The 19,385-nt window shown below is 42.6% G+C and overlaps 1 long non-coding RNA gene across 1 annotated transcript in view; it reads right to left on the bottom strand.

The window, feature by feature from the left end:
* Nucleotides 1-217: 217 nt before the first annotated feature.
* LOC310952836 overlaps nucleotides 218-19,385 on the bottom strand; it is a 333,477-nt gene continuing 314,309 nt past the window's right edge. Inside the window, exons 3-4 of the long non-coding RNA XR_014593378.1 lie at nucleotides 1,612-1,776; nucleotides 218-288 (exon numbers count right to left, since the gene is read on the bottom strand). This is a non-coding gene — a long non-coding RNA (uncharacterized lncRNA). The remainder of the gene's footprint in view (nucleotides 289-1,611; nucleotides 1,777-19,385) is intronic.

Here is a 19,385-nt window from a genome sequence, read left to right as displayed (position 1 = left end):
AAAGACTGATGGGTAACCAGGTCTGCATTTTCATCCTAAGCCATGTTGTTCACATGTTAACAAAGAAAAAAAGACTTTGCTTTGCTATATGCAGAAATATGTTGCAAAGGCAGTATTTCAAAGGAGTCTTGAAAATATAGCATGCACTGTGTACATTACCGCTAAGAAGACTTTCATAAATCCTCTTAATTGTAATAAGGGCATTCCTGGCATCTTCAGTGTCCATTTCCCATGGACAGACACACTCGGCTGATGGGATGAGGATGGGATGGGATGTCGATTGTGGAGCTGAAACAAAATTGGCACAAAATCACAAGACAGAAAATTGGATACATAAATAGAAGGTCATAATACATAAAAAAATATATTTTATGCTTTGATACCTATACATATAAGCTATACATTGAGACTCAGAGTGAGGTCACTATGAACTGTTTTAGTAGCAATGTAAAAAACAAAAAACCTTGGTAACAAACACAGCTATTCCAATTCAGTGTGAGACAAGGGAAGCATCACATGCTTCAATATCTAAAAACACAGCTAACGCTACAAACTATCCAATTAAATTTTATTCATGTTATCTAATCATAACAGAAGTAGTCTCAGGACACTTTTCATAAAGAGCAGGTCAAAACCACACTATACGATATCAAATACCGTCAGATATGCGTTAAGGAACAACTTCCGAATTCTAATCCTGCAATGTAAATGTTAATTTTCAGGATATTTCATCCAAAATTGATAGATAGCAATGTGTTTATATATACGCAATAACAGCAGGCTCTGATCTAGTAGTACATAACCCTGTTCACCAGTGACTTAGGGCGCACTCACTGTCCTTCCGCACCGCGCCTCGGGCTTAAGGATACTTGTCCCCCCTCCCTCTCCCCCCGTGCCCCAGGCCCGTTTGTACTCACACTGCCTGGGCCTCGCGCAAATGCTTCACATGTCACATGCATTGATTGACGTCATCGCCATGCGTCTCTTTGTTTACAAATCTTTCCATAGACGTCTGAGTTTTTGTGCGTCTTGTCCGACTGTTTTTGAATATTTTCATCGACCAAATCTGCAGTAAACACTCCACCTCCGCATCACACCACCGTGAACCTTTTGCCGCCATTGTTGTTGTTGTTAAATGTCCGCGCATGGTCCGTCCTTCTATTTACTATGTCCGAACAGGCGCACATAAATGACGTCAGAACCGCCGTAGGCATCGTGCTTGGCTCGCACATGTGCAAACGGGCTCTACAAAAGCCCACCTCTCTCAGGCGGGCTGTGGACGGCCCACTGGCCGCAGTTATACCCGGAGCGGTTGCACTCACACTGGTCAAACGCACTAGGCTTTAGCCGAAAAAACAGTTTTGGCCCGGTGCGGAAGGACAGTGTGAGTGCGCCCTTAGGTAGAGTGAAAACAAGACAACAAGACAAGACAATTGGGAGTGGTACAGTAAATCGAGAATTCAGGATTGTCTTGCACAATAAAACATAGATGAGTGTTAAATTTCTGCTAAAGCAAATAAGGTAAGAGAAATATAGCAATGTAAATGTAAAGATCAGCAATTAATTACTTATTATTTATGACAACTGTCTGAAAGAAAAAAAATAACCTACCAGTAAATTTGTTGCATCATACATTTTGTTTCCAATCGTGGCCAAATTTCTTCTTTTGATTTTCTAATTTTTTTTGTAAGGCTGCTTGGCCCCGCACTGCTTACACATCTTGCTGGCCACACCAATCGTTTCCTTGCATGTGATGCATTGTTTTTGAGTAGGCATCTGGAGACAGAAACAGAAATAAGAAATGAGAACACTGCATGCTGTGTTACCAGTGAATAATAAATTAACACAATAAATACAGTGCTCTTACATGTTGGCCTTCAAAGAAAACTGCTACAGCTAAGAAAAGATTAAAATCTAAAATACATATCATTTTAGCTTACCATTTCATGTAACGTAAGACTAATTGGGAGCGTGTAAACGCATATAACGTTAAACACCTAAAACAATAACGATGAGCGATCTCTTTCAATTAATATTAGCTATTGTGAAAACGGATATTTATACAAAGCATCATCAAAGTTAAATATCACGTTAGCGGTTGTCCGCGCTAGCTGACTAGCTTGCTTAGTTAAATGAATGTTAACTGAGCTCTTAAAACATTATACAGCCGATAATAATCTAGTTTCTATTACATTAATAGACGGCGAAAGGACAAAGAATGCAGTGATTTACACATTTGATCGTTCTCAAATTTGAATTTGAATTTGAAAATCGTTTTTAGCACTATTTATTACTAGCTACTTACCTTTAATAGTCCGTGTGTCAAGCGGTGAAAAAAGATGTAATCAAATAGACCCACAATGCACCATGGACACGTGCGAAAAGAGGCATACGTCCTGCCTACGTTCAAACCCGACGCAGGGGGCTTTCAACTCATTTAAGGACTTCCCTGAGCTTCAAATATGGACGTTTAAGGAGAGCCCAAAACTTCAGATATGGATGTTAAAGGAGAGCCCTAAGCTTCAAATATCGCCGCGGACGGGCTTACATTGGAATGAGTTGAAAGCCCTCTGCGTCGGGTTTGTACGTTTAAGGAGACCTTTTTAGTCCGTAACTAACGCCAAAGGCCCCTGACCAATCGTCAGTTTTTTGACGCGTTGGGAGTGAGACTGTGTTGTTTATGTCTGAGAGAGAGAGAGTGTGTGTGTGTGTGTGTGTGTGTGTGTGTGTGTGTGTGTGTGTGTGTGTGTGTGTGTGTGTGTGTGTGTGTGTGTGTGTGTGTGTGTGTGTGTGTGTGTGTTTGTGTGTGTGTGTGTGTGTGTGGTTCAGATCCAGCCTTTCCTCAGGGCCTACATGGCATTGTGCTGCTTCCTGTGCCGGCAGACATTATCAGTGTAGGATCAGCAAAGGGACAAAAGGGCTCTGGACACACAAACACATACCCACTCACACACACACACACACACACACACACAGACTAGCTAGCCTGCTTTTTCCCAGGCCTCTTGGAGCCACTGATGGCTTCCTGTATGTCTGTATAATCTATCTAATCTATATATCTATCTATCTATCTATCCATATATCCATCTATCCATCTATCTAGCTATCTATCCATCTATCTATCTATCTATCTATCTATCTGTTAATTTTCACTCACCTTAAATCTCTCTCTCCCCATCTCCTCCTCTCCTTTTTCTCCTCCTCACTCCAAAAAACTCTTTTGCACTTCTCCCCTCCCTCCATCCTTTACCAGCTTCTTATCTCCCTCTCTCTCATATTTCCTCCTTTCTCTTCTCCTCCCCCACATCTCGTACTTGCCCTTTGTCACATGTAGGGCTGTGGTGTGGCATGTAGGTAAATGTTAGTGTTGGGGCTTAATTGACCGTTAGATCACGTTAAGTCAAATCACCATCAGCCTGAGAACATAATGGAAACACGGTACCACAACATTCTTCTCTCTTCCTGCCATTTATTATCATTTTACCTCTATCTCTCATGTACCCTTCCTTTGCCCCCCCCCTCCCCTTGTCACCCTGTGATTCGAAGCTGTCACTCAAAATCCATGCTCATCACTTCTGCCCAGTCAGCTTTTAACACACACACACACGCACACACACACACGCAAACACTGTGTTTAAAATACACTCCATACACAGAAAAGCACAAATGGAATAAACATGGCCAATGTTATCTTCTTCCTCCTCATTCAACAACATAGCGGTGTATCAGAACCTTTGTCTTCTCATATAGAAATGAGCAGAACTAAACTACAACTTTGATGTACTTGTACTACTTGAATATTTCTATTTTGTGCTACCTGCAACTTCTACTTCTACTTCCAGATCAGGATTTTAAAAGCATATGATAATCTTATAAAATACAACAACTAAAAGGTCCGTAAAGAAGTGTGTAGTTGGAGCCTTAAAGCTTTTACGCACGGAGTGTGTGACATAAACGGCATCGAATGCAAAATGCTCACCTGTGAATATACCTACTTCATGATTTGTTGTGTTTTAATTCCCAATCAATGTGGTCAGCCTGCCAGATCCGCTCAACAGTTACGCGGTGTAGGACTTTTCTTTAATTTATGATCCTCATGCCTGTATTTCACTTGTTCTTAAAAAAAAGTTACATGGCCTTATTATGGCGTGATATTCGCCTTCTGTGTGAAAGTACTCATGACAAAACAGTTTTAAAAAAATATTTACTTGCAAATTAATTTGCATGAAAATAAAACCCCAGTGTGTAATGTCAATCTGTAAGTAGAAATAGAAGTGGTTTCATAAAACGAATAAATAATATGAATAAACATTGTGAGCGTCAAATGCTTAATTTCCTGCATTCTGGTGAGTTTTTATGCACCAATTTGTGCCTTTTCTACTTTTCGCTTTATGGAGGCGATGTCTTGTTTTCTTTCTTGTCCTGCTGCTTCATCTTCTTACAGCTAGATCGGCCGCGTGTCGCCTGTGGAACATCTACAGAATTGAGGTGTCACCTATTTTTACAGCAACACAGGAGACAGTGAAATTGTTTTTGACCGTCTTATTGGCATAAAATCACTTTTCAATGTGTACAATATGTTACAGACGTGAACAAAATGTAGATGTTTGCTTTTATTGCAACACTTTCTGTTTTGTTTCTGTGGACAGAATCGAACTTCTCTGTCGAAAACAAATAAAAAATTACATTGTAATGAAATTTAACATTTTTTTATTATTATTCCATTATCATAGGCAAAACACAATGTAAACAGGCATGCACTGCATGTCGACACACGTGTGTACAAACTGCAGCAGTTTCAGCGAGGCAGCCCCCACATGCTGCTCATGCATGTACTCTGGCCTGACCAGTTATGTAGTTATCCTGCTATCATTTAAATACATTTTAATATTGGTGTGTCTACAGCCATCGGACGTGGAATTTAGGAACCACACAGTCTTGTAGCTGCTCACATTACCCTGCTATTGACTGCTGCATCAGACATCAAGTTTGTGTGAGAGGAAACTTAAACACTGCAGAGGAGCCGTGCAGCTAGGCTAAAAGCTAACCAGCAGCTGTTTCAGAGCAAATATCTGCTCCCTGGACAATAAAGTGGACTACATTTTTACACAGTTGTATCTCTCTATGCAGTGTACTGCACTGTAGATGGATAAAAAAGTCCCCTATAATGTTATAAAGTTATAGAAGCAGAACATTTCACTGAAAGGGCGCACACATGAATCTACATTTCTAAAAGCCGATAGAAACGCTCTCTCCATAACCTGAGTGTGTTGAGAGAGGATGGGTATGTTTAAGGGTTTTGCTTCTAATAATGAGCCACAATAGCCACCTCAAACATAAACCTTACAACATAAAATCCATATAGTTTTATTCCCAGGTGATGGTGGTGGTGGGAAATGCATTGCAGAAACAACACAGGAATAATCTTTAAGTGAGGAACAAAGTGTTAATGTTTTACATAATTCATTCAAAATGAGAAGAAAAGTGAAGAAGCTTGCCTCTCGTAATCCTCTTTCTCAAAAAGCCTCCCCTGTTCCTCTCATTGTTGTACTCTTATTTAGTCTCATCCATTGTCTCTGTTCTGTGTCTCCTTCATTATTCTCTTCTACGGGGGTCTGCAGGCTTTAACAGTTAGTTTAGCCCATTATTCTTTTCTGTTTCCCCTCTATGACTGATCCCACTTTCACCTCGTTTGTTTTTATCCGCAAATAGAAATGACATGGGATAATCTAGGATCAGCAGTTATTCAGAGTTTCTCTTCCTAATCCATCCTCTTTGGGGGTTTTTCACAAAGAAGAGCTGCACGTTGTATTTCTTTCTTCTTGTTTTTATTTTGACCTTCTTCAGGCAGACAAAGCAACACCTAACACTCCAGGAAACGATGGTCTAATAAGATGTATGGTCTAACACTTTTGCTTATCAGGATATTGCACAGCTGGAGCTTTCTACAGCATGTATACATTCTGCCAAAACATCAGTTATTGACTGCTGGTCAAAGCTTTTTGAGAAAATGAATGATGTGTTGTAAATAAGTATGGTCAAATTGTCTTTTTTCATCTTTGTTTGTATATACTTGGTCTGTTTGCATATACTTTGTTCAGTACATACAGTATTATACCAAATGTACATAATTTGGTTATTCCGTATGTATACATATATTTTATGTATATTCTATGCTACTTCTGTGGATATCATTATATGATGGAGGAAATTAGCATTAATTTGCTATTTCTATATCTGAAAGGTGTTTATTTTATGTGTAAGGGACATGAGATTCCTGGGTGGCAAGGGGAAATGCTATCGAGTGGCATGTGTGTGTGTGTGTGGGGGGGGTAGTTTCTGAACTTTTCTTTTCTTCTCTCTCTTTTTTTTTCATTTTCAACACCTTGATTTCATCATGTTGGGGTTTAGAGGGTGTGGACAGATTGGGTGGATTGTGAGAGAACAATGAAATGTAGGGAGGAGAGGGGGAGCAGGTATCAGAACAAGTGATATTTCACTGGGCCTTTGTTATTTTCATGGATTAAAAGATGTGTTAATTATTCTGTTTTTTCTTTGTTTCTTTCTTGATGTCAAGATGCTTCCCCTCGACTGTGTAAACAATGAATAGATACATTTTAAAAATTGATCACAAAAAAGATGTATGGTGTAACACAAGAGGGATAGGCTCCAAACTTACAAACAGGCAACATCTTTTGTGTTACACATACTGCAATACACAATAAACGTCACAACATTTAAACATGTTTTAAAATAAATGTATCAATTCAATTTCCTTGGACACATGCATTCAAAAACAATAACAATTGATTCCAACCGACAACAAAAAACTCATAGAAATGAAATCCATACACAGAAACAGCATAATGCACTTCTGCTCTCTCCATTTGAAATACTCCAAAACACGAGACGGCACTTCTGTTCTACTCTGAAGTGTGTGTTTAGCACAATGTTTCCAATACAATGATTGTTAGGACCACACCCACTCCAGTGGGGTATATTTTTGTGGGGTTTCTATGCATGTTATATTACTTTTGTGGCATGAAGCTGGGCTACCTTTAAAGCCTTTGAGTGGTGAGCGTTTGATGTTAATAATAATTGGGCATAAAACATATTTCTCTGACACTCTTACCTTAACAACTTGATAGTTTTCACTGTCTTCCTTTTAACTCCACTCATATGTTTCTTGTCCATCAGGCTATTTGCACTTAAATTCCTGTCCACCATCTGTCCCATGCTAAGTGTCTGCTTTGTTTCCTCTATCAAACACAATCTCCATGTCAGCGACTGTTATCTTCACCTGTAATCTCACCACCCTTCCTTGGAGCCACCCTGCTCCTCCTCTTCCTCCTCTTGTTCCCTTCGTCAGCTTCGCTGCCGTGCTTCCCACATGACTGCTTTAGGCCTGGGGGTGAAGGGATGCAGGGGGCGAGGGGAAGGTGAGAGGAGATAACTGCAACTGCATGCACAACCCAACACCCCCCTCCCAAACACACACCTCAGCTTTTCAGCCTTTTCTCTTGGTTATATTGCTGTGATAGAGAAGACGAGGGGAAGGCGGGGGAGGGGAGACGCTCAAGCCAAATTGCTCTACCTCTCTTTGTTTTGCTATTATGAAGGAAAAGGGGAGGCCAAAGAAAAGAAGGTCCCCTTGTTATTGCACTTTAATTTTGTTATGGCATTTTCTTGTGCTTCAGTTTGGCTGTGTGGGGGCGGTAGAGGGAAGGCTTGTACGGCACTGTGAGAAAATTCACAGAGTTTAGGCTCACATGGGTTTCAATTCCAGGAGTGAAGAAGAGCGACAATGGCAATATTTAGCGGTATGGAGAAATGAATTAAACAGAAATGTGACAGTGAATGCCACAGGCTGTTTGGGTGACTGCACCGTGGGTTTAATTATTAAGTAGAGTTATTGTTTCAGTCGCCTGGGAAAGAAAATGTCACTTTCAGTGCCAGCATGAACGTTATTTTAATTTCCAAACATGGCAGAGTAAAGACCACCCCTCCTCCTGTGGCACTGTGCCTGTAATTGTGATGCACATTTGTGTTTGTTGATAAGGTCACAAAAGAATTTGACAAAGTTTGTGCCTGGCTTTGTGGGCAAACATAAACTTTTTGGGGAATGGAACAATCCTCAGTGGACAGAGCGCTGGCGTTGTGTCAAAGATAGAATGGAAATTGAATGGGGGGAAAACACATGACAAGTCAAAGTTCAAGTTTATAATGAAATGATTCAGTAAGTATATATATAATTATAAAAAAGACACACATAAGCTGGCACACATGGTGACAAAGAAGATGACTTCAGTTCCCTAGATGTATAATTAGTGTTCATACTTGCTTCTTAATCCGCTGTCTGAGCAATTGTATGTTATATTGAGGGACATAAAGGAGAAAATATGTCTCCACATTTGTTTGCTATTATTCAAATGATGCAGTAATGTAGATGAGGTTAGAAACAACCTGAGTGAAGATGGTGAAGAGAGTAATTTTAGATTGAACTAGATTGATAATAATAATAATACAAATAATAATAATAATAATAATGAGAAACTGTATATACCTACATACCATACCTTTGTCAAAACAAAAATATCTACTTAAATAAGTAATAGTATGGCCATGTATAAATATACACAAATTAGAAAGTACTGCAGCTAAACCGTGGTCCTGCTTCTCTCACACACACACACACACACACACACACACACACACACACACACACACACACACACACACACATCCGGTGTATTTGTGCTGTTTTTGCAGTCTTATCAGGCAGAGATAGGGGCAGCTGGGCGGAAACTCTCAGGACCTCAACTGAACCTCTGAACCTAGAGGCTGTTGTCATGACCTCTGCCCTCTTACACATGTGTACACACACACACAAACACACACACACACACACAGATATCACGCTTTTCACCTCTGTTTAGTTCTCGATCAGTCAGTCAGCACTGTCACACCCTCACAGCCTCACAAACACTCCCTCACCTGATGTAGAAGCTCCTCACACATCTGTAACTTTCTGTTTAAAGCAGGGGTAGGTTTCTCCCTGCTCTAACATACAGTACCTAACGATTATTAAACCCCTGACAGGCTTCAGCTGCTTGATAATGAGCAGAGCATGAGACTCAGGTGTGTTAGAGCAGAGAGAAACCTAAAACATGCAGGACAGTGGCCCTCCAGGAGCAGGGTTCCCCACACCTGCTCTAAAAAGGCTTTAGTGGTGCTGTCAAAGGCAGCCAGTGTGCGAACGCATTTGTATTAGTAGTGTATGTGTGTGTGTGTGTGTGTGTGCGTGTGTGTGTGTGTGTGTGTGTGTGTTATAGTTTAATCTGTCCCTGAAGGCGAACACTGGAGGAAAGGGAGTGGTGGTCAGAAGACGTGTTTGTGGCCTAAGACAACTACAAACACACACACAACCTGTTCAAAGCGGCACAGCCTTTTAGCTTTTGTTATGCCAAGTGCTCCCTGGACGCGGCACGGGTAAAGTCATCTTCTCCGTACCCAGATGTTTGTACCATTAGAGGGTAAAATACAGCCGAAGCTGAAACATGCTCTCTTGTCCACATGTACACCTGATCAAACCAAATGCTTCCTGTTACTTCTCTTTACATTTAACTCCTCCGATGGATCCCATTGGTTGTTAGGCCACTAGATAAAAAAGATATCTACACACTCCGTCATGTCTGTCTTTGTTCCCTTGCAGCAGCCTGCATCCAGGGTTGTAAAGAAAAGTCCCTTCTGCTTCGGCTTTCCACCGAGCGGTGAAGACAGAGTGCTGAGGCCTCTGATGCCAAACTCCTGTTGATCCAAACATTTCTCATCTTTATCTGGAGACAGGCTGATATGAGGAAGGCTTTATGTTTTTGATCAAAAGGCTAGTGGAGAAAGTTATTACAGATGAGTGGAAAAGAGATTTAAAGGAGTTGCTGTATGTCGGAACAAGTGAAGAAATCAGCAGGAGTTGCAGGGGAAGATGAAGAGGGAGATGTGGAGGAGAGATTACAAGAAATGGAAGGAAGGCGGAGAGGAGCTACAAAGATGGAAGAAGGCACATGAGAGGATGAAAGTGAAAAGCAGATGAGAGAACAGAAGTGTGCAAGGAGATGACCTGACAGCACTCCACATCATTTGAGCTATACCCCGAAACATCATGTTTTCTTCCCTTAAAAGTTTTATGATCCTAATTTTGTGTTTGCAGTTGGGCAAGTTAATGTTACTTTCATGGTGCTCTTGAATTATGATTTGTTTTTCTCTGTGACAGTTTTCCTCTCTGGTGGCAGAGCTGTTTTTAAGGCTGGAAAATACCAAATCAGCACTTCTGATACTCTCCAGTGCTAAAAGACTATTCCTAAACCCGATCAGCCACTGGTGTAGTCTGACTTTGTGGAAATATGATGTCTTCCTATTGAAGAAGAGGACCTATTCAGATATCAGTAATGGAAAGTGCACACCGTACGACTTTAACTCTGATTTCCCAAATGCCGACAGATGCCAAATTGGAGGATAGGTGGGATTGCTGAGGCCCTATCGAGCAGACTAAACATCTGGAGTCAGGGCTCTATGGGTCCACTCACACTTGCCATTCGAACTGCGAGTTGATCTGCGCCTTGCTTTATCGTGGTTTTCCCCCTTCACCCCGCCCAGGCCCGGCCTGCACTCACATTACTTCATAAGATCCGAGCCTCAGCTCGATTGCTTCTTGCTTATATGTCATCACCCTTAAGAGTTTTTCTTTTTCCAACTGTATTTGAATATTTTCATCTGACCAAATCTGCAGTAAACACTCCACTTCCATATCAGACCACCTCAAATCCTTCGACGCCATCTTTTTAAATGTCTGTCTTCGGGAACAGTCGTATATAAACAGGCTCGTAAATATGCAATCGTACCATGCTGTGGAAGTAGACCCTAAGAGCCAATGAGAGTGCAGGACATAGGCTGAGGGGAAACCGTGCACCGTGCAAAGATGAACGTGCACAGATCATTTTCTACACTGTGTTCTTCTACAGCACTGGATAAAAGTCTCTACTCTACTTCACCGTGTTGTTGTGGCGTCTGTTCTACCACACGTCACATCCCACTGAGAGCTACATCCAATCAGCAACCGGGCTTCTCTTAGGGGAGAAAAAAGGCCCTGTTTGATGAGTGGGATGAGGACAGGTCACAGCTACTAGTGTGTGACCCTCTGTTGCCGGTCAGTCAGGTAGTGTGAAAACAAGACAGGAGGTGGTGTAGTGTGAACTGTGCAGCAAAGTGACTTCTTTGAATGTCTTGTAGTGGGAACTTAGCTTAAAGGCATTCTAATGTGAGTCAGAAAGTTTCACCTTGTGACTGTTTGTGTTTATTCACCTCCATCAGCCATGATAAATACTGCAAAGTTAGCTGTAAGCTAGAGTAGCAACAGACACACACACAAATTGTGTCTGTAGGGTACCTGTATGTTTGTGTTCAGCTCAGCCTCCGACTTATCTCAGCACAAAGTACAGTTCTTTCTGTTATTTCCCACCTGCCTCTCTCCTTTTTTCTTTCTCTTTTAAAACTCAAGTCGAAACATTTCCAACTTGTGTGGATCCATAATTTAGTCAGTTTCTAATGTGGGACAGCTGCTGTTCAGGTGTGCTGGATTGTAATGGAATAGCACTTCCCATGCTTCTACGTAACGCTGCAGGGATTGATCAAGTAATCAGATTGAATTCATCGGATTGATTAATTAAAGATCAATAGTAAATATCCAAAAGAGAAAATGAGGCAGGTCTCTTAAAACCCTTTATTTGAGCTGAGCTCCACAAGTGCGGTATCATCATCATGTGCTGCCCGCCTGAGAGATGGAGCAGGGTAAGATTCGACCGCCAAAGTGTCGTTACCTCGTTATGTTGTTAACGACACCTTGTGTTGGGTTTCTCCATGGAGACTGGATGTTTCGGGCATCGCATTCAAAATGAGTGAATATTTGCAAAAAAATTAAATATCTTGTCTTTGTAATATATTCAATTGAATATAGGTTGAAAAGGATTTGCAAATCGTATTCTGTTTTTATTTACGTTTTACACAACGCCCCAACTTCATGTGAATTAACGCATTGTAATGTTCTCTGGCTTTTGTCTTAAGAGTATGCAGCTCTTGTGTTTGCCACCATAGCACAGATGGACAAATAGACTACCAGCACTACCATCATGCCATTCCTCTCATTCCTGCCATTAGCGCCACGATGCATGGGGCCTTGAAGAAACGACACGCTCTTCTCCTCTACTGCTTTATTCTTTCTCACGCTGAGACAACTGGAGATGATTGCCTCAACGAGGAGGGAGTTCAGACACAGGACTCTTGTTTCTCTCTCTTCTTTTCATTGAACTCTCCCTCCACCTCCTCTGCATTCCTGAGGCCCGAGCATGTGAGGAGGAGACATTCCTGGGACCTTTGTTGGGATACTGAAGGTACTCCAGTGAGAAATGAAGGGGGAAGCGGTAATTATAGGAGATGTTTGACTCTTTATGACTGTTTTTTGCTTTTATTCACAAAGCTGGAAGTGCTTGGGAAATCTGAGGTAATAATGGTCAAGATCACGTACCAGTCACTGTTTAACAGTGTTAAATTAAATGTCATATTTAGTAAGACATCATCTAAACCCGTTGATTAGAATAAGTTGGGTATTTTCACATTTCGTGTTTGAATAGAAAGAGGAAACTCCTCATTCATTCATCCATTCATTCATAATATTTTTGATGACCCTGGAACCTGGAACTCTTTATGCAGCCTTTCCTCTTCAAAATGTTTACTACTAAATAGCTGTGCCATGAAGAAGTGTAGCGCCTTTTTCATCAAAATATGAAGGAAACGTTAATTAAATGTAGAAATGTCATGTTCCCTGACAAATTGTTTCATGTGGTTCCACCTTTCGAAGACACTATATTCTCATGCTGGGCAACTAAAGTATGATTACACTTTTCTTGGTTATTTCTAAGCAATCACCTAATGTGGTCTTAATTTATTTGAAAGCGTCCACTTTTTCATTTGACTGGGTCCAGACCTTAGAATACAACCTAGAATCAACTCACTCTACAGAGTTGACTGATTTGTCTGGCATTGTGACATCAAACTGATTCCTCGGTTGGTCAATGGCCCATACTGTTGCAGATGTAAAATAGTTGGTGAATAGTTTTGAGCGTTGCAAACCTTTAAGAAATGACTTGTTTATATATCAGAATCTGATCAATACGGTCCAATTACATTTTGTAAGGTCTAGAAATTCAAGTTCAAGTTAGCACAGCGCTACACTGGAAGTTAACAGTCTATTATGATTGGTTGAGGAAAACTGAATCCCCTCCCATGGAAAGCAGCGTAACAAGCTAATAATGACTTTATAAAATGAATGTGTCCCCAGTGTTTCTACACAATAACAATGCTGAAAGGAGATTGTATATTAGAATTATATTCATCAGGTGGACACAAACACTAATCCAAATGGACCTTTATCAAGTTGTAAAATGTCAGTGATGGGTCTTCAGCTTATTCCACTGCCCCCAAGTGCCCGAATATTTAATAAATGCATTTTTTTTTTTTGGCAGTTTTCAAGCCTTTTATTATCTAGGAAAGAAAGGAAGAGACAAAGAGAGGGGGAGACATGCAACAATGGGCCGCGGCCACTGCTTCGAGGCCTCTTTCGGGGCATCTGCTCTAACCACTCAGCCACCGGCCGCCCCATAAAAGCTACTTAAAAATTTTTTCACACAGTTGTGGTGCAGTTCAAAGGCAAAAGTTAGTTTCCAACATTCAGAGAATGGACCCCAGCCTTCCCTAACCCTAAGTTTTCCTAAAATCGCAATGCACCTTAAGCTCACATGATTAAGAGTCATTTAATTACATGGAAATTGTTGGACAAATACATCCTGCCTAATAGCCACTTCTTTCGATACCTTCAAATGAGACATTTTTTTTATTCCTTCTTGAATGTCTATACTTTTGCTATTAGTTTTTTTTCTTTCTTTTCTTTCTTCTGTTTTACTTCTTCTTTTTTACTTTACCTATCTACCTATATATGAGGAGCTCTTTTCCAAAACGCTATAAATCCATTTTAATAGTTTTCAGGAAAATTACATTTTTTACCCAGACCCACACATTTGGTTAATATTCAATTTATCTTGTCAAAATGGTTTATGGCTCAGTCTGAACTTGTTGAATGGATGGACAAAACGAAAAACTCTCCCGCTTCAGAGCGCCGCCATGTTGGATCGCATAGAACGCTCACTGAATTCTGATTGGTTGAGAGGACGTATCGCATTTAGGCTAAAAATAGGTTTGGCGCTGGTCGCGGTTTGGAAAGGAACTGCATCTTGCGGACCATTTTAAACAAGGTAATACCTGTTTAAAATTTCAACGCAAAGGAGCAGCGGCTCTACTCCGAGTTCCTCATGGATGGCTGAACTTCTCACCCTATCTCTAAGGGAGACTCCAGCCACCCTCCTGAGAAAACCCATTTCGGCCTCTCATTCTTTCGGTCATGACCCAGCTTTCATGACCATAGGTGAGGGTAGGAACAAAGATTGACCGGTAAATCGAGAGCTTTGCCTTCCAGCTCAGCCGTTGACTTTTCGTCACAACGGTGCGGTAGAGCGACTGCAACACCGCCCCCGCTGCTCCGATTCTCTGGCCAAACTCACGCTCCATCGTCCCCTCACTCGTGACCATGATCCCGAGGTACTTGAACTCCTTCACTTGGGGTAAGGACTCATTCCCTACCTGGAGTAAGCAATCCACAGGTTTCCTGCTGAGAGCCATGGCCTCAGATTTAGAGGTGCTGATCCTGATCCCAGCCGTTTCACACTCAGCTGCGAACCGATCCAGCGAGTGCTGAAGGTCACTGACCGATGATGCCATCAGGACCACATCATCTGCAAAAAGCAGAGACGAGATCCTCAGCCCACCAAACTGCAACCCCTCCCCACCACGACTACGCCTTGATATCCTGTCCATGAAAATCACAAACAGGTTTGGTGACAAAGCGCACCCCTGGCTGAGGCCAACACCCACCGGGAACGAATCTGACTTACTGCACAGAAGTTACCCCCTCACCCCATACTCTCGCAGCACCTCCCACAGTATCTCCCGAGGGTGAAGAGCTGGTCCGTTGTTCCACGTCCAGTACGGAATCCGCATTGTTCCTCTTCAATCTGAGGTTCGACTATAGGACGAACCCTCCTTTCCAGCACCTTGGAGTAGACTTTACCAGGGAGGCTGAGTAGTGTGATACCCCTGTAATTGGCACACACCCTCTGGTCCCCCTTTTTAAACAGAGGAACCACCACCCCAGTCTGCCACTCCCTTGGCACTGTCCCATTCCACGCAATGTTGAAGAGACTAGTCAACCAAGACAGCCCCTCCAAACCCAAAGCTTTCAGCATTTCTGGACGAATCTGATCGATCCCTGGGGCTTTGCCACTGTGGAGTTGTTTGACTACCTCAGTGACTTCCGCCAGAGATATTGACAATTATTCCCCATCAGCCTCCAGCTCTGCCTCTACAAAAGAGGGCGTGTAAGTCCGATTAAGGAGTTCCTCAAAGTGCTCCTTCCACCGCCCGATTAACTCTTTTGCTGAGGTCACCAGCGTCCCGTCCTTACTGTAAACAGCTTGGACGGTTCCCCGTTTCCCCCTCCTGAGATGTCCAATGGTTTTCCAGAAGCACCTCGGTGCCGCCCGAAAGTCCTTCTCCATGACTTCTCCGAACTCTTCCCACACCCGCTGCTTTGCCTCTGACACAGCAGAGGCTGCAGCCCTTCTGGCTTGTTGGTACCTTGCAACTCCGGAGTCTTCTGGGATAACATATCCCGGAAGGCCTCCTTCTTCAGTCGGACAGCTTCCCTTACCACCGGTGTTCGAGGGTTACCGCCCCTTGAGGCACCTAAGACCTTGAGGCCACAGCTCACCGCTGCAGCTTCAGCAATGGAAACTTTGAACATTGCCCACTCCGGTACAATGCCCCCAAACTCCACAGGGATGCCAGAAAAGCTCCGCCGGAGGTGTGAGTTAAAGATCTCTCGGACATGGGCCTCCTCCAGACGTTCCCAGTTCACCCGCACTCCTCGTTTGGGCTTACCTGGTCTTTCCAGAATCTTCCCCCATCCTCTGATCCAACTCATCACCAGATGGTGATCAGTTGACAGCTCTGCCTCTCTCTTCACTCGAGTGTTCAAAACATACGGCCTCAGATCAGATGATGCGATCACAAAATCGATCATTGACCGTTGGCCTAGGGTGCTCTGGTACCACGTACAACTATGAGCATCCTTATGTTCGAACATGGTGTTTGTTATAGACAATCCATGACTAGCACAGAAGTCTAATAACAGACGACTGCTTCAATGATCATATACAATACTTTATTATTAAAAGATAAGCACAAGATTGGCAATGCAACAGAAAGAAGAAAGGAGCCCAACCAAAAAGGGGGTCATAGGCTGAGGCTTACCGGCTGGAAGAGGGGTTTGGTAGGGGAAGTGACATCCAAAAGAAAAAGGAGAACACCCCACGCACAGAGCAAAAAGGGACATGTAAACAAAGAAAATCTTGAAAAGGGATCACAGCACACTGGGGATCACCACCACCCAGGAGAACCACCACCACCACCGTAAGCCTTCAGCACTAAAGGGGAGAGGAAAACAAGATTAAAAGGGGCTCAAATTTAAGAACCAAACAATCTTTTATAATGCATGCCCACAAATGTAAATGATCAATTAATACTGAAAAGTGTTTAATTAGATTAATAAATCAAACAAACAAACAAAAGAAACGAGTCTCTGGCCAGAGCTATCAACTCAACATTACCCAGTTTTAACAGTTTTAACTCAAATTGATCAAATTAACAGAAATTCAACCATTAAACAGAGAATAAATAAATAAACAATTAAACCAAACCTTGCCAGATTGCACTTAACACACACACACACACACACACAAACGCACAAATAGAATTAGCAGTTTTAGTGAGTGGCTGAGATTCTGGCAAACTCGTCGCATCCAGTACGAGTGATAGCCACGGAATACACATGAAGCAGCACCGCACGTAGCAGCAGGAAACAGGCTGACCACCGGTGGCTGACCGGACCAGAGCCAGGCCGTCGGAGCAGCAGCAGCAAAGCAGCAGCAGCAGAACAGCGGCCAAGCAGCAGGACAGCGTCAGACAGCGGCAAAGCAGCGGTAGCAAGGTAGCAGCGGTAATAGCCGTGATTGATCAGCTGTGCTCGCAGCTAACATTAGCGGTAGCTTTAGCTCCATGAGTCAAATAGCAAGACTTCTCCCACATAGTCCCTGCCAGGAGCAAATCAGTTTTTTGTGGCAGTATAGAACTCAGTTAATCAAAAAAAAATCCTTTTCCCCGGCCAGACATTCTGAGTTAGTTCTAGTTTGTTCCGTAGAAAAAGCTGTTATTACCACTACTCATCATTGATCATATTTACCACCATAAATATTATCATCTATATTATCACCTTCGCTGTACTTGTTTCTACTATTCTGCTATATTAACTGCCATAACATATAAGTCATACTCACATTAGTATAGTATAGATTATTATAGTTACAGTTACTTTTGTGGTTGCTTGCAGCTCTGTAAGTGTGGCTCTCTGTCTGTCTTTGTGTCTGTCTTTGTCTCTCTGTCCATCTGTCTGTCCTTCCTCCACAGAGCTGGGTCTGTCCGACGTTCCTGCCTGTTAAAGGGAAGGTTTTTGTTGCCACTGTGTACTCAACGGGGGAATTGTTGGGTCTATGTAAATCATTAGTAAGTTATAGAGTAGGTAAATGACTTTACCTACTCTGTAAAGTGTCCTGAGATAACTTTTGTTGTGATTTGGCACTGTTAATAAAATTGAATATAATTGAATATAATTGAATTGAGTTGAAGTCTCAGCCTTTTGTCAGACACACAAAAGGTCTCTCACAATATCCTGTTTCCGAGGGCTACCTCTAAACACGGTGTCCCCCTGTGCTCGGCTGGAATCACGGAGAGAATAACAGTGAGAGACGACTTCGGAGGGTTTAAAGGAATAAGCTGAAGGCAGGCTACTGTGAGGGCAGCCTGGGCATTGTTGACACCCTGAAAGGTTTGAGTGGGTTATTTCTGGCATGTTAAAGGTGATCACTAATGCTTCATATTACAAATAAACATTCTCTCAAATCAACAGTCTGATTGGTTAGAGAGGTGCTGCTGGAGGGTCACTCAAGATAAAGAGTCCCTGTCAGGTCCAGGGATGCTCTTAGAGCGTGATCACACTGTCCTTTTGGCCGCGGCCAAAACCGTTTTTTCAGCTAAAGCCTAGTACCTTTAAGCCATGTGAGTGCACCCGCTCCGCGCTCAACTGCGGCCAGCGGACCGTCCACGGCCCGCTTGAAAGAGGTGGGCTTTAGTGGAGCCGTTTGCACATGTACGAGCACGAGCGTGCGCACGTGTGCGAGCACGAGCACGAGCCCTACGGCAGTAGCGTTATGTCCGCCTGTTCGGACATGTAAATAGAAGGACGGACCATGCGCGGACATTTAACAACAACAACAATGGCGGAGAAAGGTTCACGTTGGTGTGATGCGGAGGTGGAGTGTTTACTGCAGATTTGGTCGGATGAAAATATTCAAAAACAGTCGACAAGACGCACAAAAACTCTGAGGTCTATGGAAAGATTTGTAAACAAAGCCACACACACGCGATCAATGCGTGTGACGTGTTACGGCGTGATGGCGTATGGACAGCAAGAAGCATTGGCCGAGGCCCAGGCAGTGTGAGTACAAACGGGGCTGGGGCGCGGGGGGGAGAGGGAGGGGGGACAAGTACCCTAAAGCCCAGGTCGTGGTCCGGGAGGACAGTGTGAGCACGCTCTTAGTTAGCTCCTAGATGTTGGTTCCACATGCTCTTGTTTTGGTGGGGTTCTAGCTCTGCGCTTGTGTGGGTTGCCTCGTCATTGAACCAGACTGTAAATTAACTGAAATACAGCCTTCCTGTCCTGCCGTAATAGTGCCTTTTCATTGAAGAATGACTTAGCCCCTTGTAAACCGCAACACCCACTGTTCTGGCTGTGGACAGCAGCAAAGTGTTAAAGCAACAATGGGGAAATGCTGTCGCCTCAATTCTAATTTAAATCCTGGTTGGATAAGGATTCAAAATTGGATATGAAGATGAAATCTGACACAAAGTTTTAGTGTTGAAACTAATACAATAATTGCTGTCTGTGGTTCTATATTGTGTTCTATACTGTGGCAATAATTTTGAAAAATAATAGCTTGCAGCATCATATTGAAAAAAAAACTATGAACTAGTTCATGTGAAAAATGAACATTCCCAACACTGGTCCCGGCACGCTACCCATCCAAAAACCAGGGTTAACCGGAAACTAG

This window comes from Echiichthys vipera (assembly GCF_963691815.1).
Source record: "Echiichthys vipera genome assembly, chromosome: 10".
NCBI classification, from domain to species: domain Eukaryota; kingdom Metazoa; phylum Chordata; class Actinopteri; order Perciformes; family Trachinidae; genus Echiichthys; species Echiichthys vipera.
The sequence above is the reverse complement of the archived record's forward strand: the minus strand, read 5'-3'. Positions and strand labels throughout refer to the sequence as shown.